At 40.3% G+C, this 26159-nt stretch overlaps 1 protein-coding gene across 50 annotated transcripts in view; it reads left to right on the forward strand.

The window, feature by feature from the left end:
• Positions 1–3315: 3315 nt before the first annotated feature.
• The window catches only part of SULF1 (sulfatase 1), a 128349-nt gene continuing 105505 nt past the window's right edge, over positions 3316–26159 (forward strand). For 8 of the 50 annotated variants that reach the window (XM_040545876.1, XM_040545882.1, XM_040545881.1 and 5 more), the window contains exons 1-2: positions 3361–3681; positions 4861–4953. The gene's annotated coding sequence lies outside the window, so the exon portion shown is untranslated. Of the gene's footprint in view, positions 3687–4860; positions 4954–26159 lie in introns of all 50 variants that reach the window. The other 42 variants (XM_040545891.1, XM_040545889.1, XM_040545894.1 and 39 more) reach the window with 23 other exon arrangements.

Raw genomic sequence — 26159 nt, forward strand, 5'->3', positions numbered from 1 at the left:
TTTGTGCAAACACTTGAATACTGGAACACTTGAACACTCTTCTCCTCTGCATCCTGCAGAAAGAAGTTCCAAGTCTTAACTATGTTCTATGTGGAAAAAGAAAAAAAAAGTGTCTTTTTGTGTTTCTTTAAATCTTCCATTTGCCAGGATCTTTTGAGAGAAACATTTGTTGGTAACTCCCTATGTACCTTTTCTTTGTCACTGAGGATATTTATTATATCTGACCAATATGTTATCCAAGTTCAATGTGAGCCCTTGCATATGCACATTTCAGGCTAGAATTTTACCGTGGGTTTTTCTGTGCATTTATAGTCATGTTCTAGAGCCTTTCCAGTTCCCATATAAACATTTCAAAATTAATTGAATCCAGGGTGGACTTATGATGATTCGAGGAAATAAAAAAGCAGATTTTATTCATATTGGTAGCAGAGGTAGATTGAGGTTGCTGCAAGAACCATGCCAAAAAAAAAAAAAAAAAAAAAAAAAAAAAAAAGATTCCCCTTTAATTACTTTGAAGAGCTGGAAATGCCAGAGTTACATGAGGTTCTTGAGCAGAAGTGCACATGTGTGAATGTCTGCATATGTCTGCGCAGACACACAAAACTAGACTGCCAAGGCCATCTGTGCTGGAGGAAAGGTGGTGAGGTTAGTCCAGACAAGCTGAGAGAAGCTCAGTGCTCTGGTTTAAAGACAGCTGCTGGCTACCATGGAAACTAATTAAAACTAGTAAGTAAGGGACATGTTAACTGTGGGAACAAAACAGGACTGATGATTTCTTGATATTGCAATTAACTCAAATTAATATGGCATATTAGGGTGGTCCTGAGTTACTTGCAGTAATGCATTATTCACTTCATTACAAGTCTTACCTGTGTTGGGTCAGTCTGACCCTAGTTGGAGGTCACAGGTCCGAGAGTCAAGTTGAGAATGTGTTTCTGCGATGCACTATTTTAACAGTATTTCAGGTACAGTTCTCCAATGCAGCTTTCCTTTCAGCCTTTAAAATCTAAACTGCTTGCAGATGGCAGTCTGAATAGAGGAGAAGCAGCGGAAAAGTCTGTTATAAACTGTCACAGCAAACTAAATCTGGCTGCAGTCATATGAGTAGTGGTTAAATTATCCTGCAGCATCAGCGGTAGCTTTTATGTGAAAACATGATCATGCACAATGTTTGAGGGCTATTGCTAACTTTGGTTTTGGAGATGAAAGTTTGTATTTCAAGTTGTTGAAGAGTCTTTGAAGATAAGTGTGTGCATGCATGTGTTTCTGTGTACAAAACACGCAATTAGGGCTCCTTTTAACCATGTCAATTTTACACTATTGTGACTTGACAGACATCAGCAGAGGCATGCCTGATTTACATAGGCATTAAAAAAAAAAACAGAGCTGGACTTGTACATCGTATGAATGTTCAGTATCTTGTTTATGTATATTTATACACAGATATAATACACAAGATTGTGTAGGTATACACACAACACAACATAATTGTACTTCACATAACTATCTTTCATGTTGGTTAGAAGTACCTAGATCTTAACTCTGTTTAGTTTGCTTCCCCTCTCACCAAATAGAACGGTCCTGAGCGGCACATTAGGCAATGATCCAGTACCAGGATGATGCGGCACAATTCTTTTGGCTTTTTGATATTCTGCATCTCTGATATACATTTTTAATGCAGAGTTACAGATACAATAGTGGTAAGTGCAGTTAAAGGGGATGCAAACTAGTTAATATTGTCTCCAGGGATTTCCAAACGTGTAAGGTTATCCAGCCTATTTACAGACCACAATCTGCTGGAATAAAACAAAATCAAACCAAACACTTGCCCTGAAGAAATAATTGGCAATGTTAAGAGTCTTATGATACCCCAGGGACAGTAGTTGCATCCCTTCTTTGCCACATATTACTGTTGAAAATATTGTTTAGCTGCTTATTTATCTGGAATTAGCAGATTAGGGAGGAGTGTTTGAGTGAATACCCAACATCTGTGAAAGCAGTTTCAGTTTAATAGGCTGAAACAGACACAACATAATCACTTTTGGGAAGAATTTGAGCAAATGCAATTATGACTACAGTTTCTTCTTTTCCGTCTTTCTTCCCCAGCTCGGCTCTGGTAACTACTAGCTGGGCACAAAGCACAGCTCTTTAATCTCACTTTTTATTAAGCATCCACCAGCAATTCAGAAACAGGCTTGTGTAAGGTATTAAAGAACAAGTAAGCCAAATCAACATTTCAAGGCTCTCATATGGCTTTCATATAGCTGGGTAGAGTGTGTCTTTTCACGATTGCAAACCTTCAAGTTGGATGTTAACACTTTTAGAGTAACTTCTAATGCCAAAACGTTCCTCCCTTTCAGTTCAAAGAAAATACAACATCTGTCATAATGTGAAATGTAGATTTAATGCAAGTGTCAAGTCAGGCACTTGGTAATGAGGTAAAAACCCTTGAGATTTTAAGTTTCTCTTCCGCACTATCCAGTTACAGGGAGGGGAAAGGAAAGAACTGTTTCTTTGGCACTTAGCAGCTTTTCTGTGTCGCTTATCTATCCTTCCTGGACATCTTCTGTAAATTAGTGTATTTTTCCTGGCAGTGTCCCCGAGAGGGAGGAAGGTGTGATAATGCTAGCTTTGGAGCTGAGGGAAACTGAGGCACAACCCAGACCTGCCGAGGCGCTGCCCCCAGGCCCCAGCCCGGGCTTGGGGCGGACCGGGGGTGCGGAGTCCCTCGGGGAAGGGCAGCGGGCCTCCAACTCCTGCCTGCACCCCAAGGGGGAGCAGCGGGGGGAAGCAACAGGGTGCTGGGGGCGCGGAAACAGCGCGGGCGTGCCTGCAAGCACGTTCATTTACGCGGAGTGCGGGGAAGCAAGGGTTTGCGGTAAGGATGTGCAGATATCCCCGCTGCAGTATGAATGTCTGCCCTCCGGACCACAGCCCACCCCCCTTCTTCTCGCTCCTCGTCCCCCGGGCTGCCTCCAGCCTCCCGGGGGAGTCGCGGCACGGCGAGGAGCGGGGATCCCGGGCTGCCGATGTCACAGCGCCGTGCAAACCGCCTTAGCAGTTTATCAGGATCCCAGGCTGCGTCTTTTATCTCTTTTAGAAAAGCGTCCCTTGAAGGAGATTGCCCTCAATAGACCCGCCATAAAAAAAAAAAAAAAAAAAAAAACTTAGTGTTGCTCTTGTGCTTCAGTGCATCCCACTGCGAGGGGGTCCCAGTGGTCCCTTGGGAATACAAGGAGTTGTGAGAAGTGGCCACCGGACTAATCCACTCCCTCTACCTTCCCGCTAGTACCTCCCCCTTCTGCTCTTTTTTTCAATAGCAGCCTGTTCTCAAAATCTCAGGTTACTTTGCTAAAGAGTTCTCAGCCCTATAGTTTCTGCCCTTGTCTCTGCCTCCAGCTCCTTAAGAGCCACCCAGCCCCAGCGATTGGATTGGGCAGCCCGTCTTGACACACCACTGTGCTGAGTGCTTGAGGACGTGTTTCAACAGATGGTTGGGGTTAGTGTGTGTCATCACACTCGAGTGGGGATTAGGGGAGAGAGGCAGCCTTGCTGGAGCTGTGTGGTCTTCCCCAAGTGTGCGCTGCGAGCAAAAGAAGAACTACCTAGCTCTGGGGGAGAAGAGGGAGGAATCCTTTCCAGCAGCTCAAAGGGAAAAATAAAGCCCCACACTTTGTTCAGGTAAAGTAAAAGGCACATCCTGCTTTTTTTTTTTTTTTTTTTTTCGTCTCTCTCTTTTTCTTTCTCCTTCCCGGTTTTCAGAGGAATGCTAGCCCAGCACACTTGTCAAAGCCAGTTGCTGCTGCCTTATCAATGCTGCTATTGTACGGCTGACAGATAACAGCGAGCACTGCCTGATGCTCGGCTGTCCGCGCAGAGCTAACACTCTTAACGCAGCTAAGGTCACGCTTGTGGAGGTGTAGATTAGAAAATCTCTCCCGGAGCAGTGTGTCCTGCCGGCTCCCCCGCCTCGCACACACGTGCTCGAGCTCTGCTCCGGGAAATGGCAAGCGGCAGGGATGCAGCCCTTGGTGCTGGCTCTGCTGCTGGAAATGCCTGGGTGTTGCACTAGGTTCGTGCAAAGTGCGTGGTCGGGGGGGGGGAGAAAGCGTGGCAGAGAGTTTCTTAGGTTTGGCCGAGGATGCTTGAGCAGCGTAGCCTGTCTGCGGCTCAGCTGTGAGGCGACGCAGAGTGTTTGGAGAGTGCGTTTGAGAGGTCTGTAAAGTTTGAAGGCTGCTTTACAGAGACCTGGCTGGGCTTCTGATGATCGGTAGGGAGACGGCTTGGTTTACACGTGGGATTAAAGTTAAGAGAGAACCAGGAAAGTAGGAAAAGGCAGTTTACAATGTAATGCTGCTCTTGCAGCTGCAGCAGAGCAGATGGATGTAATTCATTTGCAGATCTGTTTGTGAAAGTTTTACAAGTCATTGAAAACTAAGTAGCATCACTATAATGGATCATTAAAGTCTCACTATATTTATAGATTCTAAACAAGCGATCTGAAGTGTTAATTAAATGTGAAGAAAAAATTATGTTTGGGAAGGAAAAGGGGGAGAAATGTAATTACAAATTAGCTATGGAAGCACTCTTCTATCATTTTCATCTAATTTAACTATTAAATTCATTGATGTCTGCAGCGGGGGGAAGCCCAGCAAACTAACTGAGAAGTCAGAAATGTTATCAGTAGTTACAGTACATTAGCTTATCAGAGAATTAAGATATTGTCATTGTTTTACTCTAAATTACCTAGATGGAAATATTAGAGGATGGGTTATTTGCCTTTTAAAATAAATCATCTACTGTATATATGTCTCCCTGTGCACAGTAACAAACTGATTTGTTTCTTTCGCACTATAACAGATCTTCACACTAACTCTCACATACCTGTGGTGCTTATGAATTATTGGCCTCCTACTTGTGAAAGAAATCTAACACTATCCTCACCACTTACAGGTGAGATATTCTATAAATAATACTGTATATGATGTGTTCTGAAATAAGATCTGTTTAGTAGTAGGCTGAGCAAGGGGATTTATAGCTGGTGCTTTGTGATTTTGGCATTCAACTGTATAACGATGCCCATAAAACCATGTTTCAAGTTGCACATATATTTTTGTCTCAAGCCAAATTTTTTTTTTTTTTTTTTTTTTTTTTTTTTTTGTGAGGAAGCTGTTTGGCCCCTTTATGGGTTGTTCTTCGCATGTATTTTCAAACATACCCTTCAATAAGAGTGTGTCCTCAGAAGTGACCTACAGCAAATTCAAATAAGTCAAATCCCTAATAAGGCTGCATGACCAGATCAAGACTTATGTGAATACATTTGACCATTTTGGTATTTCTCTCAGCCCACTCTTTCTCACTGTGAAAAGTGTTGGAAACTTTACAAGCTTAAAAATGAAAAACAAAACACCCACCCATTCCCCCAAAAAGAAAGAAAGAAAGAAAAAAAAAACACACTATGAGCCTGTGTTAATGCCTTTTATGCCATGTATATTGGATTTCTCCTCTTCACTTTTCCCAGTCTGTCCTGTGAGAAGCCCAGAAAGCCAACATACAGAGATTTATTCTTCCAAGAGGGATAAGGTGCAGCAATGTGCAGCCCTGTGAGACGTTCAGTCTGCTGCTGTCACAGCCTAGATGGGGTGCAGCCCTCTCCACGGGCATTGTCTGATCATAGACCAGATCATCTATAAAAACTGTATTTTTCAAGAAACTGCTTAGCTAATGACACATGCCTGTCTTGTTATTGTTTTACTAGAGAGAAGAAAAAAAAAAAGAAAGAAAAAAAAAACACAAACAAGTTTCTCTAGCACTGCCAGAAAATCCTACTGAGAAACTAGGAACAGCAAATCATGTTTTTCCTTCCTTTATAATGATGGGGCTGTTTAAAAGACAATGCCCACGGGGTAGTCCAGCTTCTTGTCAAAATGTAATCTACTGTTCCAGATGGTAAACATTCAAAGACATATTTATGGTGACTTCTACATACCTTCCTTTGACATTGGCTTTTTTTCACCCTGAGAGCACTTGTACTGGGTACACACATGAAGTTCCCATTAGCATCCTAGCAGCTGTAAAAGTGCTCAGAACTCACAGAGATGTTCCTCACAGTGAGATAAAAATAATCTGAGGAAGAGATCTGAGACCAGTGCAACCTTAGTAGATCCATGATATGCTCAAGGTTAGAAATTCCAGAGGTACAAAAAGATCCATAAACTGCTGCATGAAAGCTGTAATACATTTTTGTTGCAGCTAATTCATCTTTGCTTGATAGGGAATGCTGAACATACCAGGCATGTCTGTACTATCAGCTGTGTTTGTGATGTGAGGGAATCTGCGCCACACAAAATCTGGTGGGTTTCTTTTCCACCAAAATTTCTCCCCCCCCACTCCCAGCTAGCGAAGACTAGGTTGGATATTGATTGTTTTCATAGGGCTGTTTTCAAAGTGCTACTTTTTTTTTTTTTTCCTCGTTGCTCCAAAACAGTGAGACAGAGCCCAAGAAAATGTTTTCCAGTCAAAATGTGTTCTGCCCTGAATTGTCTTAATTATGTGTCACTTTATTACTTGTCAGGGGCTTCCTCTTCTTAACACTTTATAATCAAGGTGGGTGAGCTTTTTCCATCATAATATGCAACTTCAATTTTTCCTGCTTGGCATATCTCCTTGGCTTTTCATTGATTTTTTTGTCTCATTTTCAGAGGAAAAAATAATTATGATTGGTGTAACATTACCTTAAAAAAAAAACTATTTGGTAAATTTCCAAATGGCATATAAATACATCTTTAAAAAGTAGGCTAAATGAGAGATCATTAGGGAAAAAATGCATTTTAGAAACCTGAAGTGTCCTAGAGATGGCAAGTATCAGTGTGAAAATTATTGTAACAGCTCTCATCAGGAACTGATAAAAAGCAGTTTACTAAAAATGTTGAGATGCTGGGGACAGTGTTTCCAAATGTGGAAGATGTTAAAAAACCCACGCTCGGTGGAAGTTAGAAAGCAATGGAAAAAATTATTGTGAACGATTTGAAAATTCTGTTCTGCCGAGATCACTTTATTGCAGACTATTTTGACAGTTTGCAGTTTATTATCTAGCTTTGTTTAACTTACATACTGCACTCGATATTATGTTTGTTCACGCAGGATCAGGAGTTTGAGTGTTGTGTAACGCCAGGACTTACTCTTATCCTGATGAGGCCGGACACTTGCGGCGGATGTCATGGGAGTCATGGCTTCCATGATTTTCTTAGCTTTAGAAAGGGCTTTGGGGGATTTGTGTTTGAGTGGGAAGGCAGACTGATGTGATAACAATTGAGAAAGCTCCTTTCTGAGTGCCTTGAGAGCTGCAGTGTTCAACAGAGGACGGGGTCCCGTGACAACTCTGTGGTGACACAGAAAGAATCCAATTAGTGGCCACTCCTGCTGTTGATACTAGACCTCTCCTAAAAATTTTCCGCCATTACCACCCTCATTGTAATCCCATCAACGATACCGATAATGGGATCACGATAATGGGATCACGAGTGTGTTTTCAGAATGCCTGTTTAAATTTTAACTGCTGTCTTAGGAGATTTTGAGGATGTTAGATTAGAAGGTACTGAATAGGCACAGCTCACAACAGAGCTACGTGATGTGCATGTCACCCAGCAGCTGTCTTTCCCATATTACGTTTTCCCAACACCTCCACCACAGGTAGAGCTGCTGTAACAGCACTACAGACCTGGGTGTTAAGGGTGGATGTACATGGTGCATATTCCATCGAGTCGCAGCTGTCCCTGCACTGCAGTTACCTGTGGACCTTGTCCCTGCATTGGACATTTACATACATGTATGGAAAGCAGCAGGAGATGGGAGGTGATATCATCCCCTTTCACTCTGCCCCAGCGGTGGCAGCAAGGCAGCCTTTTTCTCCCTTTAACAAGTTCTAAATCATCATTCTTTGCCTTCGCAGCTGGACCAGCAACCTAATATCCACCCCAACCCCCTGCCTCTTTTTTTTTTTTTTTCCAGCAACACAAATTCTCATCTAGACTTTCACAACCTTCACCATTTCCGTACGATCAGAGTCACTCTTCTGTTGTTCCTGCCAAGTAATGCACGTTAGACGCTGTCAGGAGCTTGTAGTGGACAATCTAAAATGGAAAGACTCTTAAGGCCTCCACCAGCGTTACCTCAGAGTGCAACACAGTAATATATGAATTGCCAAACCAGACACCTTTTATCCTAGCTGAATTATTTTAGCATATTTTAGGTATGTCAGTAGAATCCTTTTGAGAGCCTCTCTAAAATCTTTGCCTTAGTATTTCTTGTTCCTGCTCAAAAGCTTTGGTAACTGGTGAGATGAATTCCTTTTCAATTTTTGGTGCCTTAAGACCTTTATTTTCTGAGAAAAGTAATCTTTAATTCATCTTTTGGTTTATGGAGTGCACATAGCAGTTTTGGTATCAGTTATTTCCCAGAACTTTAATTTCCCCTTTCAGAATCTGTTTAAAAGCTTTGGTAAGTCTTTGTGCACTATTAGCCTTGGAACTCAGCCTTCCTAGCCTTAACCATCAATGGTGATTTGGTTACAGTGAAACATTTCTGTAATGGCTGATCTCTTTACCCAAGACTTTGTCATGACTTCCTTAAAATTTGTCTTTGAATTGTTTTATAGAAAAGCAAAAAAAAAAAAAAAATACAGCTTCGAATTCTAGCTTGTATTCTTATAGCTCTCTGCAGATTTGGTAGTATTGGTGAAACTTCAATTTTTTATTTATTTATTTATTTTTGCCAAATGTATCACAGGCTACTGTGACAATACCACTGTTATATTCTGGAAGATTGTTAGATGTGGTTCCATGCTATTTTGTAGATCAGTGCTATATTTTCCACAGAATAATTCATGGAGTTTCTAAATGAAAGCAAAACACTGAAAGTCAATAATTTCATGTTTTAAATAAAATCTCTCCTGATGTTGTCTTTCTGAATGTCAATGACATTGGCATTTCTCTATGATGTGACTCTAACACATCTTAGCAAGGAGAGGAGCTGCTCCACAGCAGCTGTATTTTTGTGGTGCTTCACAGGAGGTGAAGTCTGTCTGGAAAGCCCACAGAGAAAATGGGGAAAACTTTGGCACAAGATTTCTGGAGAATAAATGTAACAGGGAGCTGAAAATAGGGATTGTTTTTCTCTAAAGTGTCCATAAAAACAGAACAGTGGTCTGTTCCAGTATTGTAATTGCAATGTGCCAAGATGTTCATTATTCTAACATGTGCAATGTTTTGTCTGTTTTCACTTAAAAAGAGAAAAATGTGTTACCAAGCCCATAAATGTCTGCAGAACTGCCAAGTCTCCTGACTTTTATCAGTAGTCTTGTGATACTTAGTCTCCTTTGTAAAGCTTCAAGTGTTAGAGTCAAGATATTATGTGAGAAGTTCAGATCTATCCTTTCTGTTTTTTTTAAACCTAATCCTCACTGTTGCTGAGGAAGCTGACATACATGCATGAAGCTCCAAAAACATGGAGGAAACTAACGGAAATCCCAAATCTTGCTATGTAAATGCATGCAGACTGTGTGAATAAGGTGGATTTGTGTATATTGTGCCTGGCAATTAAAAAGAAGAAAAAAAAATACCTGAGGTTTACTGTAATCAGCTCCCCCTTGGAATTTCTGATCATTTGTCTGATAATTCCCATTTTGGTAAAGAGTTTTTATTGAGGGCGAGGTTCCTTGACTCTGTTTGCAGCCCTGGAGAAAGCCATCCTTGATCCTCCCATCCTCTGCCTCCAGCTGTGTGTTCCCATCTCCTTCCTTGTGCCAGGTCTGGCTCTTGACTCACCTCCTGGTGTGCTGGATGAGCTCACTGGAGCAGTGGGAAGTTGCTTTTGCTGCCAGTTTGGTGAGCTGATTCAACTCAGCAAGCGAGCAGATGGCTCAGCGTCCGAGCTGGTGCAAAGGAAGAGGTTGGAGCTGGTGGCTTGTAGTGAGGGGGAGAAATGTGAACAACCCTGTAGAGGGTGTGAGCTGTAAAATCACTCATCTACCTGGTGACTCCTCACCCTGCAGCCTGGAACACTGTATGACTACAGAAGAGTGTGTGATAATAGACATGAAATCATGCTAATGGTGTGATGAGAAAAAGGCTAAATGTGTATGCTTTTAATGAAAGCATATCCATTTTTACAGAGAGAATTGCTGCAGTGTGACTTAGAATCTGGAAAGACGCTGGTTGCTGTTTCTGATATTTTAAATATACAGATAAGCTTTGGAGAGAAATGAATAAGAAGTGTAGGGGAGAAAAGGGAAAATAAATGCTAGCACCTGCTTAGCTACTCCTTAAAAACATGACTGAGATGATGAGGGTGGGATCCAGTCTTCGTAGCCAAGGTATTTGAGGTGCCTCAGAACAATAAATACTTACAAAGCAGCTACCTATAGGCATGTACTCTCTCTGATCAATGAAGAGAGTCCCTCTGAAGGCCTTCAGGCATTTCAGTTAGGCAGACAATATTTCCTTTTAGAAACCTTCAAACGCATTTGCCTCTTTCAGTAGCACATGTAGGGGTTGAAGCTTACCCACTTATTCTACCAGGACTCCTAAGGAGCTTAGGCTGGAGGAACTTGGTATCATCTTGAGTTTCTTGGTTGGCCCACAGATGAGTGACGCCATGGATGAACATTGCCTGTATTTGAATAGCTGGAATGTAATTCCTACATATCTCTTTAAGGTGTCTCCTACACTTTCCACAGAAGAAGGTATGAAGCATGTCTCTCATTTGAACAGGAGGAACCATGCTTCACTTGAAGAGACGAGGATACTCATTTTAGATTAAAAGTTATTGAGATACAGACCAGAGAAATGGAACACAGTACTCATCTAAAGTGTCATCAGCTTCTGTACTGGGCTATGCTGAAAAGAAAAATGCATAACCTTTTCTTTCTAAAATATTTAAGTTACAGAAGAATGTTTAGAAAACCACCCACTCTTGTTTCTTGAAAGAATGTCCAAAGGCTGTGGGACAGATGAAGTTTAGGGGGATCTGAGGTGTTGCTGGGGCCTGCAAGCTCTAAAGGTACACTGGGGAATAACAGGTGGTCTTACATAGGTATGATGTTGGACAAACAGTCCAGCACCCATGTTTCTGGATTTAGCTATGCTAAATCTTTTGAGGATTACCACCCAGTGGCTTGGTTGCCTCAGGGCATGCCAGTCACAAATTAGAGAACAGTAGTGCAATAATAAAGAAAACATGCTGTAAATAATAAGCATCTTTTAACTATTGCTTTTTCCAAAGACTGCAGAAACACTAATGATGATAGATTTTAGAATAATATTTGGGTTTTGGTAACTTTCTAGCAGTAAGGATGTATGTATTAAGTCAACCTTTGTACTAATTTTTAGCAAAGATTCCCTTTGTGTCATTCCCCACTATGTTATTGAAAAGAATAGCTCTAACACCTCAATTCCTGAATGTGTCCCTAATAAAACACATATGAATTTACCTTGGATTGTTATGATCTATCTTACATCTAGAGCCAACTTATGAACTGAGGCTGTAACATTATCTGTTTGGCCACCATTGAATAGGATTTAGGGAGACCATTACCATAGTTAGACCAATAAAAATGTTCTGAAGCTAACCCAAGTTTATCTGTCTGGCATTCCAGTAGTTTCTTTTATCTCTATATCAGTAGAAGGTCGGCATTTCTTATCTCACTGTAAACTTCAGTCCATTGCTGGCATATAGACTCACAGAGGAAGGTTTCCTGTGCTCTGCTGCTGTGCAGACTTAACTCCCAAGCTCAAAAGGCTTCTGAGTTAGGTTTTTTTTTTTATCTTCTTGGTATGGAGAATTCCTCTAAGGCACGGATCCTCTGAAGTAAGGAAGGGTAAAATGAAGAGAGGCTGAAGGACACGTAGTCAGGGATCACCAGGCTCCTCAGAAGAATAACAAACAGTCCAACATAGGACAAAATGTCATCACAGAGGTGTTGAAAGAGATACATCATTTTTTCTAGGTCTTTTGCATCTTATGCAAAAGTGATCTTATGCAGTTCACTTTCTGTTTTTCCCTCTCACTAACTTTCTCTGCATATTTTTCCTTTCTACAAATGCAAGTCTTCTTTTGCACTTTAGCAACTTATGAATGGTTTGAGATGCAGTATAACCATATCTCAAAAAATAGGTCATAACAAGTAACACAGACCTATTCCATAGAATAATAGTATGTCTTGGGTTGTAAGGGACCTTAAAGATCATCTAGTTCCAACCCCCCTGCCATGGGTAGGGACACCTTCTACTAGACCAGGTTTCTCAAACTCCCCTTCAACCTGGCCTTGAATACCTTCCAAAACTTTGGATGGTGTTGTTATAGGTGGATGCTATAACTTTGGATGGAGCATCCACAACTTCTCTGGGCAACCAGTTCCAGTGCCTCACCACCCTCTCAGTGAAGAACTTCCTTCTAACATCTAATCTAAATCTCTCCTCTTTTAGTTTAAAACCACTCCCCTTTGTCCTATCACAATTTGACTGAGCAAAAAGTTGCTCTCCATCTTTTTTTTTTTTTTTTTTTTTTTTTATAAGCCCCCTTTAAGTATTGAAAAGCTGCAATGAAGTTTCCCCAGAGCCTTCTCATCTTCAGGCTGAACATCCACAGCTCTCTCAACTTTTCTTCGTAGGAGAGGTGCTCTAGCCCTCTGATCATCCTTGTGGCCCTCCTCTGGACCAGCTCTAACAGCTCCACATCCTTCTTGTGCTGGGGGCCCCAGAGTTGGATGCAGCACTCCAAGCGCAGCCTCACAAGGGCTGAGAAGAGGGGGACAATCACCTCCCTCCACCTGCTGGTCACTCCTCTGTTGATGTAACCCAGGATGCAGTTGGCCTTCTGGGCTGCAAGCGTGCACTGCTGGCTCATGTCAAGGGTTTCATCCACCAGAACCCCCAAGTTCTTCACTGCAGGGCTGCTCTCAGTGAGTTCTTCTCCCAGTCTGTATTTGTGTCTGGGATTGCCCTGACCCACTTTGCAGTTAGGCTTGTTGAACCTCATTAGGTTCACGTGGGCCCACCTATCTAGCTTGTCTAAGTCCCTTTGGATGGCATCCATTCCTCTGTTGTGTCAGCTGCACCACTCAGCTTGGTGTCATCTACAAACTTGCTGAGGGTGCACTCAATCCCACTGTCTACGTTGTTAACAAAGATATTAAACAATACCAGTCCCAAGACAGACCCCTGAGGGACACCACTCATCACCAGCCTCCACCTTGACATAGAACCATTGGATCTTGGTTGTTCTGGTCTTGGGTACCATGGGTACCTTTCACATAGAAAGATGACCATCAAATCTTGTGAACCTTTTTTGGTAGAAGATAGTTGCCAGCATAGGCTGAAAAAGCTGGGTAAAAGAAGGGCATGGCTAGCTAGAACTGAGGTTCATGCTGTTGTGGATATTGTGCAACCATATCATGACATTACTCGTTTTGACAATGTCAGGGTCTTGTATATAAGCCTGGAGAATTCACCACTCCTTCTGGCAGATGCTACAGCATAAGCAGTGCGAGAAGACTATGCATGTATTATGCATTTGTCTTTTTGTGTGACATACAAGAAACCTTGATTATTGTTTTGAATTTGCTGCAGGTACATTTGCCCTTTGATCAGAAAAAGTTCAGATAATGACCAACAGTGATTCATGTTCTACACTGATTGTACTAATACTGCTCTATACCAAAACATTAACTGGGACACCAGTGTTAACACAGTAGTGGAAAAGAGATGCAAACATTTAGAGCACCAGTATGTTGAATCTGGTAGCTATTTGAACTATTCACTTTTTTTTTTTTTTTTTTTTTTTTTTCAGCTACCTACAGCTGCCAGAAATGCCACTTTTCTATTGCCTGCAATAGAAGAATGTGTTGAGCTTTTCAGTTTGGAATTGATCTCTTTAATGCATGTATTTATGGGTCTGTGTGTTTTTGCAGTCGTACCTTACTGTCAAACAACTCATCTTTAGAAAAACTCTTGCCATCAGATTTGGATGAGAGCCTAACACAGGGCAGTGCACATCTCCAAGAATGCCTCACCCCAGTCTTCCAGGCACCTTGCTGAGTCACATCTGGCATGAAAGGAGGAGCCCATGTCTCTGCCCTTATCTTCAAAGCCCTGCATGGTCCACTCATTGTTAGAAGAAGCTCTTTTCCCTGCTTCATCATGAATCATTGGCATCTAGACTTAATAGAAACAATATTACTGTACAGTGGAGGATGAAAATTCAGGTGGGCAATAAATTTCCATTGTGAGTCTACAGATACAGGCATCACCAATGAATCTGAGTGGATAGGAAACTTCTGAAATAGACAAAATAGGAGTCTGAATCATGGCTGATAGATTTTCCTAAGGATCATAAATCAGATTTGGCAAGTGGGGGATGGAAAGAAAATCCATTCTCCTTCTCTCAGTGGTGTGTCAGCATGGTTCTTGCACATATGTATTGATCTATCCACATTTGAGTTTGCTTGGAGGTATTCTTATCTCTTCTTCCAGGAGAAATCCTGAGCACAATTGATTCTTAATTATTTTACTGTGCAATATCTACCTTTTAGTTGCTGTAATGGACTTTTGGGGCTGATGGTGTATCAAAGAGGAACTAAGCTGTTTTCTCATAGCTAGAGACCTTAATTTCAGACTTTTTTTTTTTTTTTTTTTTTTTTTTTTTTTTTTTTGTGCTGGAAGAGTATTTATATTTCCTTAGAAGCAAGGAAGCTTATTTTTACTTAGAAGAAAAACAAAAGTTTTCTACTATGGTTAAAGCCACATATGCCCTGGGAACTGTTCGTCTTACAGTACAAGTACATGGAAGTACATGAGATGGAAGATTGCCTTGGGCATACATGTTATGTAATTTGCAAAGGCTGTAGGTATTTTTTCTCTTTTGCTGTTTCTCATGTATCATTCATATTCTTAGCCATTTTGTATACAGTACACAAACTGTTTTCCATTTGTGCTTTTATCTTCTGGTTTTCTTACTTTAAGACCTTGCATTCTATGCTGTCAGGAAGCTGTTTTAAATGAAAGTGTAGAGTGATGTAGAATAGTTTTAATAAAAGTTGAAAGAATGTGAGCTTAATCTTTTGCATAGGAAGTTTTGCTCTCTTCCATTCTGTGCCCTGCTTAAACACTTTGGCCTTTTTTGACCTTTTTCTTGATGAAGGTTAAGTGAGAAATATCTTGGCTGCAGTCTTTCCAGCTTAACCGAAAAGACTTCCCATAGTTCATATTTACATTCTCTGTTGTGGACATTCATCTTTCTTGAATCAAAGTTGTTAATCTGGATTTTCAGAGAGAAATGATTAGTTTGTGGCAATGATGAAGTATCAAGCTTTCCTCTCTCATGTCTCTAGCTCTGTTTTGCTAGTGATGATTTTGCCAGTCCTGTTGCTAGCACTGAACAAATCTCAGGAGCAAAGCTCAGTTTGGTTAATGGGTCCCTACCAAGCATATTCTTTATTAGTATTAAATACAGATGTAAAGAATTCTTACATTTGCAATGTATGAACACTGATTACATTGCTTCTGCAAAAAACTAGAAATGTTGCCATATTTTCCACCTGTATCTGGGCATCTTTTGTGCCTGCTGTAACATACACAGGGTGAGACAGATTGTTTTCAACTACTGAGGGTGCTATTGCCTGTCCTGCTTGCTGCAAAATACTTTGGCAGTCTTTCTGTGAAAGAGTTTTAGAGAGAGCAGGATATATGTCCTCAAGACACTGCTGCCTTTAATAGAAAGGCTGTCATGTTCTTCAGTTGTCAGACTCTTGAGAGGAAAAGAGCTAGGTCTAAATCTCTCTCTTTCCCTCAGTGCCGGTAGCACCCACTGCAGATTTTTGTAGTCTGGGATGTCTCCATTTGTTATGCCACAGCAAACTGTGCTCTACAGAGCTTTATTATGAGAGACACCACAACATGCAGAGACAGTGGTTGGCTGACTGTGTAGTGCAGGGAGAGAAATAACCATTCTTTAACCTCAAATTTCATTTTGGTTTAGTTCTCAATTTAATTGAGCCACTCACAAAACACAAGCACATGATTAGCACTGTGTTCACCCATAAATAATCTGAATAGGGATGCTCAAGTCAATTCTTTATCCCTCTGTCAAGAATAAGGAAAGCTACCCATTCCTGTGGCGACAAAATGCTCTCAACCAGGCTCCTCACAAAACACATTCAACTTATTTCATATACTTACAGAATGATTACAGGAAAATTCCTGTTGGACAGAACCTTAGGAGGTCTCAGGTCCTGCTCAAATTAGGCTCAGCTATGAGGTCACAACCAGCTGCTCAGGGCTTTATCCACTTAGATCTTGAAACCCCTGAAGATAGAGTGCACAACATTTTGTGCAACTTATTCTGCTACTTGACTATTGCCACAGGGAAGAAGTTTTTATTTATATCCAGTTTGACTTTTTTTTTCTTTTTTTTCTATTTTTTTTTTTTTTTAAATTTCAGTTTATGTCCAGTATCTCTTGAACTCCTGCCATGCTTCACTGTCTCATGACAGAGCTTGGTTCTATCTTCTTTATAGCTTCATTACAGATACTGGATGGTTGCGGTGAGGTCTGCCCAAAGCCTGCTCATCTCCAGGCTAAACCAACCCAATGTCCACAGCTTCTCACCATGGGGCAAGTGCTCCATTATTCAATTGCCTTCGTGACACTCCTTTGAGCTTGTTCCAGTTTATCATATTCTTTCTTGTACTATGGGCCCCAAAACTGGGCACAAGTGGGCACAGTACTCTAGGTGTCATCTAATGAGTGCCAAGAAAAGGTAGAAAATCACTTCTCTAAATCTAATTGTTATGCTATATTCCATAAGATTCCTGCTAGCCCATTGCGTCCACCTGCTTAGGTCCCTCCAAATAGCAGTCCTGTCATAGGCATGTACTGCTCCCCTCAGTTCGGTGTCATCCTCAGACTTGATGACAGTTTTTTATATCTCCCTTTTCATTAAAGATGGTTGCTTATTTTGCTTAAACATCTGGTGCACTCAAGTTTATTTTTTCATTATTTTGTTTTGAATTAAGTTTTATTCTTGGTTTTAATTTTAAGGTTGAATTCTCAGTGTCTCTGAGTAGACTAGATATTGATAAAAAGCCATATATGAAGGTAACCCTGTGTTCCAGCTAGTAATTTCATAGAATCATAGAATATCCTGAGTTGGAAGGGACCCGCAAGGATCATGGAGTCCAGCTCCTGGCACCACACTTGTCTACCCAAAAATTCAGACCATGTGACTAAGTGCACAGTCCAAATGCTTCTTAAACTCTGACAGGCTTGGTGCCGTGACTATGACCCTGGGGAGCCTGTCCCAGTGGCCGACAACCCTCTCAGTTGTTCCTGGTATATGCAGTAAAAATAATTCATAATTCATCTTTAAATAGTTCTCACAGTCACAGTGGGCTGCAGGACAAATATTTCTCCAAAATATATTTGCATGGGATGGTCTACTTATTGGCCACTCTAGGTCTGTCACAGTAGACACCTTTAAGAAGCTCTCTTTCAAAGAATCTATTTCCAATTCAGTGGGGTTCTGTGCAGCCCAACTAAACATAGTGCTGAAGACCACTCTAATACTTATAAGCTAAAAGCATGTGGGATTTTTATTTTGAGTTTAGGCTTTATTTTCAGTTATGGATTTTTATTGCCCTTCTCTGAAGTTTGAGAACACTTTAACTGAACCTTGTGACTCCTGAAATAGATCATTTTCAAATGACTGCAACCTATGGCCTGGAGCCCTGAAAAAAACTTTTTTGCATATCTTCTTGTCAGTGGTATTGTTCCATCTGAGTTCCTTATGGCACTTTAGCAGCACTGACAAAGCTTTCTTCTCTCATCTTCATGTTTCTTGAAGTTCCTCCCACAACTTCATTGTCAATTCTAAGTAGTGGTAGTTCTTACAAGTCTCTGCAACTTCAGAACTGCTAATTAAAACAATCCAGTTTTAGTTTAACACACATATCATATTGATGCATCTATTGTCCTTATAAAGCTATTTTTAAATTCTGTTTGTTGCAGGATAAAAAGTTAACTAACTGAAATTTATACACTGAAGTTTATGAACTTGAAACATATAAAACCAAAAGCAACCCTGGTTTAGTGGTTATTCCAGGTAATTTCATTTTCCAGTCAGCCTGTGTGATTTCTACCTGAGTTTGCTTATACCTACCATCTTAAAGAGCTCTTTGAGCTTAATAACTTCATGAATGGCACTGAACATTCAATTCACTCAATGACAAGCATTTCACTAGGTACATGTCAGTTCTACCAGCCTCTGGCAGTATTTTAGGAAACATAATTTTAATTTCTCCTGTCATAGGTTTGGGGTAAAATATCTGAATCTCTTTTTTAGTGAGAAGTTTGTTTAGCATGTAAGATCAACTGCTGATTCATGCATTATGCATGTGATGTAACCACCTGCATCCTTCAGCCAGTTTTTGAATATTTGGAGTGGAATACATATTTCCTGATGCTCAGTTCACATCTCAGCTATGTTTGTCAGAGTTTCATAATGTGAGGGAATAAGGACAAAAGAAGTTTCATGAGTTCATTACGGACTGGGGCAAAAGAGAAAACTTGTTTCTGATACTTACAAATGGTTGAGCATTGAAAATACTCAGAACGACCTGAACTCCAAAACATTTACTTCTTAGAACCTGGTCACTCTCCTGCTATTTTTGCCATTTTCACTGAATTGAGTTGCCAGAAAGTATATGGTTTGATTCAGTTTTTATTTACCCTTGTTTATTCATTCATCATCTCGTAACCATCTTTGTAGCTATGGAGTTAAGATACTGCCTTATAACAGACATGTGCATGGCCTCTGTCATCTGGAGGATGTATCTGTTGTTTCTGTATCAGTGCTCTTACAACTACAGGAACTTTGGCCATATAATAATTAAAAATTAAAGCCCTATTAGAATTAAATTTGGCCAGGGATGTCAGGGGTAACAAGAAAGGCTTCTATAGAGGGAAGTCTAGGAAAGGAAATGGGAGACCTGGTTACCCAGACTATGGAGAAGGCTGAGGTACTCAATGACTTTTTTGCCTCTGTCTTCACCTGCAAGAGCTCCAGCCACATAGCCCAAGCCCCTGAAGGGGACTGGAAGAATGATGGACCACCCACTGTAGCAGAAATTCAGGTTTGAGACCAGCTAAGGAACCTAAAGGTGCACAAGTCCGTGGGACCTAATGAGACACATCTATGGGTCCTGAGTGAACTGGTAGATGAAGTTGCTAAGCCACTAACCATCTTATCTGAGAAGTTGTAGCAGTCTAGTGAAGTTCCCACTGTCTAGAAGAGGGGAAATATAACCCCCATTTTTAAAAATGAAAAAAAAAAAGGAAAAGCCAGGGAACTACAGGCTAGTCAGTCTCACCTTTGTGACCAGCAAGATCATGGAGCAATCCTTCTGGAAACTATGCTAAAGCATATGCAAAATGAGGTGATTAGTGACAGCCAACATGGCTTCACTAAGGGCAGATCATGCCTGACAAATCTGGTGGCCTTCTACAATGGGGTTACAGCATTTGTGGATAGGGGAAGAGCAACTGACATCATCTCCGTGGACTTGTGCAAATCATTTGACACTGTCTCTCATGATATCCTTGTCTCTAAACTGGAGTGACATGAATTTGAGGGTGATTAAGGAATTGGTGGGATGGTCACACTCAAAGAGTTGTGACTCAATGTTCAGGTGGAGACTAGTAACAAGTGATGTTCCTCAGGGGTCAGTATTGGGACTGCTGTTGTTTAACATCTTTTTTGGTGACATGGACAGTGGAATTGAGTGCATCCTCAGAAAGTTTGTTTATGACACCAAGCTGTGTTGTGCAGTTGACACATTGGAGGGAAGGCATGCAATCCAGAGGGACCTGGACACGCTTGAGAGATGGGCCTGTGTGAACCTCATGAGGTTCACAAGGCCAAGTGCAAGGTCCTGCACCTGGGCCGGGACAATCCCATCCACAAATACAGACTGGGTGAAGAATGGTTTGAGAGCAGCCCTGATGAGAAGCTCAACACGAGCTGGCAATGTGTGTTTGCAGCCCAGAAAGCCAACTGTATCCTGTGCTGCAACAAAAGAAGCATGGCCAGCAGAGCAAGGGAGGTGATTCTCCCACTCCACTCTGCTTTCATAAGACCCCACCTGGAGCCCTACATTCTGCTCTGGGGCCCCCAGTATAAGAAGGATGAGGATGTATTAGGGCGACTGCAGAGGAGGGCCATGAAGATGATCAAAGGGCTGGAGCATCTCTCCTATGAAGACAGGCTGAGGGAGTTAGGGTTGTTCAGCCTGGAGAAGGCTTCAGGGAGACCTATTATAGTGGTCTTCCAGTACCTAAAGGGGGCCTACAAGAAAGCAGGATAGAGACTCTTGGTTAGATGTAGAGCTTAGTGATATGGTTTAGTGGAGGACTTGTTAGTGTTAGGTCAGAGGTTGGACTAGATGATCTTGGAGGTCTCTTCCAACCCAGATGATTCTGTGATCCTGTGGTTCTGTGAGTGTTGTGATAGGACAAGGAGTAATGGTTTTAAACTAAAAGAGTGTAGATTTAGATCAGATATTTGGAAGAAATTCTTTACTCAGAGGGTGGTGAGGCACAGAACCAGGTTGCCCAGTGAAACTGTGGATGCTCCATCCCTAGAAGTGTTCAGGACTAGGTTGGATGGGGCTTTGAGCAACCTGGTGTAGCGGAAGGTGTCCCTGCCCATGGCAGGGAGGTTAGAATTAGATGCTCTTTAAGGTTCCTTCCAATCCAAACCATTCTCTGATTCTGTAATTGAGCATGTCCTAGAACCTCCTCAAGAGAATGCATTGTCTCTGCCTCAGCAGGATAATCTAGATGCCCAGGGTCTGAGGAGGCAGAGGTTTCCTTCTTGATAGCTAGTTTAGGCCTACTGTTTGCTCAGCATGCTCAATGGGGCTGAACACAGTCTTAGATTTCTCTCTTGCAGCTTGGAGCATCACCATGAATCCTCATTCTGTGCTGATCCATCACCTCTGAAGCCTAGGAGAGATTTCAGAAACACCCCTCCTAGCTGTTGCCCTGTTAATCTCCTGGAGATTAGAGGTCCCATTGCAAATAAAACTGAATGAGCTCTGTAGCAGCTACTCCAATTCATAGCTCTTCATGTTGATGTAAATTGAAGCAGTCAATTTTAAATGACAGTTAATATGTTGGGCTATAAACAAGAAACACTGGGGATCTCTGCCATTGGGATAGACCTCCCATTCTGCTTTCTCTGTTAAAGGGTCCATAACCTTGGCCAAAAATTGTGGTATGGAATGGCTGTAAGAACTAACTTCTTAAATTAACATAGTATGAATTGCCAAAATCATGCACCATGTCTTGAGTTTTACTGGTGTCTTGATACTATGCTATTCTGTATAATGTAATATTAAGGAAAGACTGCTGATACTTTCTGGTCTTCACACTTCAGGAAAAGTTAACAATGTACAATACAAAAGCTGAATAGAAGAAACTAGACCCAAGGATTTTTTAAAGATCTAAAATAGCTTTTTTAACTATAAGCTTTCATAGCCCCTCATATTGCTAGAGAAACTCAAAAGATATATATTGAAAAAATTATCTTTGGAAGAGGAGACAATGTAGTTGAAGCTTGACTCTAATGTAATTTAGACTTAGTGAGTAGGACATGGAAAAGTATTGTGTTAGTAAGAGCTAGTTCCACCATCATGTTTTAATAAGGGAAGTGAATGTTTGTTCTGTGTGTGTGTGTGAGAGGGGGATGTGAATGTGTATGCTGGGGAGGCTGCAACAACAGAAGCAAATTCCTGTAACCTTAGTGTTAGATTATTTAACTTAGTTTTGACTCTTTGGACAGATTTTCTTTAAAGAACTGCCCATTTTTCAGTTCATGATAAAGACAACCATTAGCATAACACGTTACACAGAAATGAGAGAACCTGTACAAGCTATAGAACCCAGCCAATCCATAAATTCTTTTGTTTCCATCTTTATTTAATCCAGCTACGCATTTGTAGTAATAGAACATTTCAAGAAATTTTTTTTTTGATTTTTTTTCCTGATAAAATTTATTAGCATTCTGTATTATAAAATTTATTGAGGATGTAAAATCTAGGGGGACTGCCAAGTCACCTTATTGACTTATAAAAATAAATTCCAACTGATTACTAAAATATTGTTGCTTAAGGATAATGGTATAATAGATACAAATTCATCCCATAATTCTTTTAACCTCAGTAAATACGTTACGAATGTTCAATGTCTATTGTGGTAACATAAAGCAGAAGTCTTAATTAGTCTAAACAAAACAAATACATAGGAGAGTTTTTAAGTATGTTTTCAATTTCAGAAATATTTCTCATAAATTTGTCTTTTTTTTTTTTTCCACATCTTGAATCAGACACAAGGGTTTGTATGTGTGTGTTTTCCCCAAAGCACTAAGAAGAGTGTCACGTGAGAATTATCTTTTCAATTCACAGTCTTGCTGCTATTTGGTCACATTTCAAACCGTTGGAAAAAAAAAAAAAAAAGGTAGGGGGAATTGAAAGCACAACAGCCCTGCTTAAACTTCAATGGCACTGTAACCCATAACAGCAGGCAGCGCTCAGTTGTGTCTGTGGAATGATTTCATATTTCTTAAAAATAGATTTTAAAAAAAGCAATGACACTTTAAAAAGATAACACAGGTAAACATCAGAAAACATCATCAGAAAAGTGAAGTTTCCAACAAGTGTATTCCTTGCCTTCTTCCTTTTCTCGACATGTATCACTTCCTTAAATTGTTCCTTAAATATTTAGATTAAGGTCATCTCACCTTTTGATTCATTGATTGAAGTGATATTGTTCTTTATGTTCAGAAAGTGATAAGAATTAGTTGGGTTTCAAGTCACAGTGGCATTGTTATTTTAAGTACAAAAAAATTGGAAAAGCCTACTTTATTAAACCTCTGAGTTATTTTTCTGTGTGAAGCAACCTTGTCTAGAGTTCGTGTTTCTCTCTAAACAATAGGCTTTATCTGGCTGCTGAAGAAAACATATCTGCCAGTGAGGCAAAGGGAAATGCTGCTATTTTATCATCTAAGAAAGCACATACATAATTGGGGGCTCATTAACCTTCATCAAGTCACATCTAAAGAAATTTCCTGCTCCACCTACCCCTTCATGTATTTTGAGTATCAGTTAACATTTTAAGTCTATATTGGGCATGCCAGAGTCTTCCAAATACCTAAATTGAGATAGACATACTTTAAAATACAAATTATTTGTTTCTTTCTCCAACAACTGATTAGCAGAAACATAGGAATACCCTACATCCCGAGGAGTTATAGTAGTTTTTATAAAAGTTGTTTTTGAAGAATAAGTGCCTGTCAGGTTCAATCTATTTCAAGCAGATTCTGCTACCTTTTTTGCTGATTCTAAGGTCCATAATATTTCCTTCCATTTTCTTTAGTAATTAATTCCATTGGAATAATCAAACAGTGCCCAGTGAAGGCAATGAGAACCATAAGGCCAGAGGAGAATGAACAATTACATAAATTGTGGTTTCTCAGACTGCTCTGCTGCTCTGCTATCATTCCTATAGATGATATAGGAAAAAAAAAAAAAAAAAAGGAAAGAAAAAAGAAAGAAAAGAAAAAAAAATATTGGATAACAAGAATTTTATTCTCTTGCCCCTTAATTGGCATTTGCAGAGTCAACCGCCAAAACTTTTTCCTGGTTGTTCTGTCTTCAGTTAGTTAAAATTACAAACAAGCATCTTGTACTTGTAACTTTTGCATAGAATACTTAAATGCTAGAAATGCAAAAGCATTTTATACAAACAGAAATCACTGCATTCTTCACTGGAATAAAGCTGTTTCAAGGTGAAATGGGAAGCTGCTGCATAAGGACATTTTTTCATATAGCATTGGTCTGAGGAAGTAATGAACTGGATGAATCTGTAGAAATATGTGGGTCTAGTATTTTCATTTTTTCAGAAAGACCTCCCTTTTGGCATCAATCTGAGTATGTAAGTTCAGGAGTGACTCAGAGATGGAGCTCTGCCTCTCCAGTGAATCACACACAACACTCCCCACGGTCCCTTGGGTCATCCTTGGAGGTTTTGTGACTGTTATTCTTTTGTGAGCTTAAATAAGATCATTGCAGCCCCAGGGCATGTTACTCAACAGTCAGATATTGCCACTTCTGGAATTATTTGGAAAACTCTTTATTACCAATATGTCCAAGGTATGGAAATAATTTTGCATATAGTAAACCATTCTATGTTTTATTGTTTATCTGTGTTACATAGAAAGGATTTCTCTGATAGTCACACTACATCCCTCAAAATTCCCAAGTGATACACCATCCAGCAGTATCTGTTTAAAGGAAGAACTGTAAATAATAATCTTGCATTACAGCATGCTGTAAGCCTTTCTTACTGAGTGATGCTGTTAAGTCTTCACCTGTACCACAGATTGGAATTGTGATGTGGAAGGTTCCTGGCAAAGGCTGTATGCAGAGTCTAGATAATAACCGGTGCACAGAAACTTGAAGAAGACTGAAAGAAAGAAGAAAAATGAAAATGGTCTTGCAAATTTTTTTAAACACAGCAGCATTTAAAGAAAACAATGGATCTGTTTTCAGTAGAATAAAATTATGGCATAACATCCTCTCTGATGTTAAGTCATAATGAACTCCTTTGTGCACCTACTGGAAAGTATTGTATTTTCATATGTTCATGAATGTGGAAAACATTCATCTGGAAACTTTGACAATGGTAGCTACCCTATCCATATGTCTTTTTTATGCTCTGTAATGGCCTAATTCAATCCCTGTTAAAGTAAATGGAAAGATTCCTGTTGATTCCAGTGCTATTGGATTCACTCTTCTGTATATTGTCCAATGACTTATTTCATTGTCACTCTGCTTCACCGTCCATTATTTTTATATACCTTTTGTATGTATATATGAAGAGGTTCCTAAAGTCAATGATTCACTCCAGTTGTTGCTACTAAGTGATTCTTGATTTTGCTTTACCATCACATGAAACTACGATCTTAAGTGCAGGGGTGAGCAGGAAACAATGAGTAAAAAAATAATGGATCTCTTGTGATGAAAGGAGGTACTTTAAACAGGGAAAAAAATAGAGCTTTTGTTGTACACATGCAGTCAGCTTATTGATTGTGAAAAGGGATTTTTTAAAGCATCTTTCCTCTGTTTAGTTTGCTGTTCTAAACAATGTTTTCTTCATTAGTTTATTTTCATTTTGATAATTTGTTTTCTTTATATTCTTTGCTGTTACATTCTTGGCCGTTTCAAGACACTTTCCTTCCAAAAGTTCTTTGCCCAATTTGTTTCCCATAACAACAACAATAATAGGAAAAAAATACTCTATTTTATAGCAAGTTAAGGGCCAAAATCTATCCTTTGGCACTTACGAAGTCACCCTTTTAGTGGGATTTGCAGTTGCATTACTGAGGCTAAAAATATGGTCAGTGCATCACAGCCCATCCCTTCATGTAACTACAATAAGTAGCTGTCACAAAACATAATAAGAGTTGATTTATATTTCAAAAATGAGGGAATAATTTCATTAATCATCTTCTAGTGTTTGCATACTTAGTTCTTCTTCAGATCCTCTAAAGGCTGATGGCTAATCTTTCATTGCATCATGTGCATCAGACTTGGTCTAGCTAATACATTAAGTGGAAAAAATATGTCAGTTGTGACTTCTTAGCCTTTCATTATATCAGTGATTTTGCCGGGGGGGGGGGGGGGGGTGGGGCGGGGGGGGGGTGGAAAATGCTGTAATACTACTGAGCATTCAACCAAATCCTGTGGGAAGGAGCCTGCTGCACTCACCCATCCCTAGTACTGGTCACCTAGAAGTTATTGCACTCAAAATGCTGTCAGGGTATTGCTGGCTCCCATGATGAATGGTCAAAGGAGGGCTTATCTGGCCATTTGGGTCAGATAAGTTGTGTTGAATGTGGTTGTGAGGGTGCTTTTTTAAATTCCTGTCTTCTTGGCCTGTGCAATATGCATGCCCAAAAGGAGAGTACTGAGAGTACCACAGAGAAAGGCAAGTGTTCATTAGTTACCCATAACTATGTGTGATGGTAATGGGGAGCAAAAAGGTTCAATG

Source organism: Cygnus olor, chromosome 2, assembly GCF_009769625.2.
Source record: "Cygnus olor isolate bCygOlo1 chromosome 2, bCygOlo1.pri.v2, whole genome shotgun sequence".
Lineage (NCBI taxonomy): Eukaryota > Metazoa > Chordata > Aves > Anseriformes > Anatidae > Cygnus > Cygnus olor.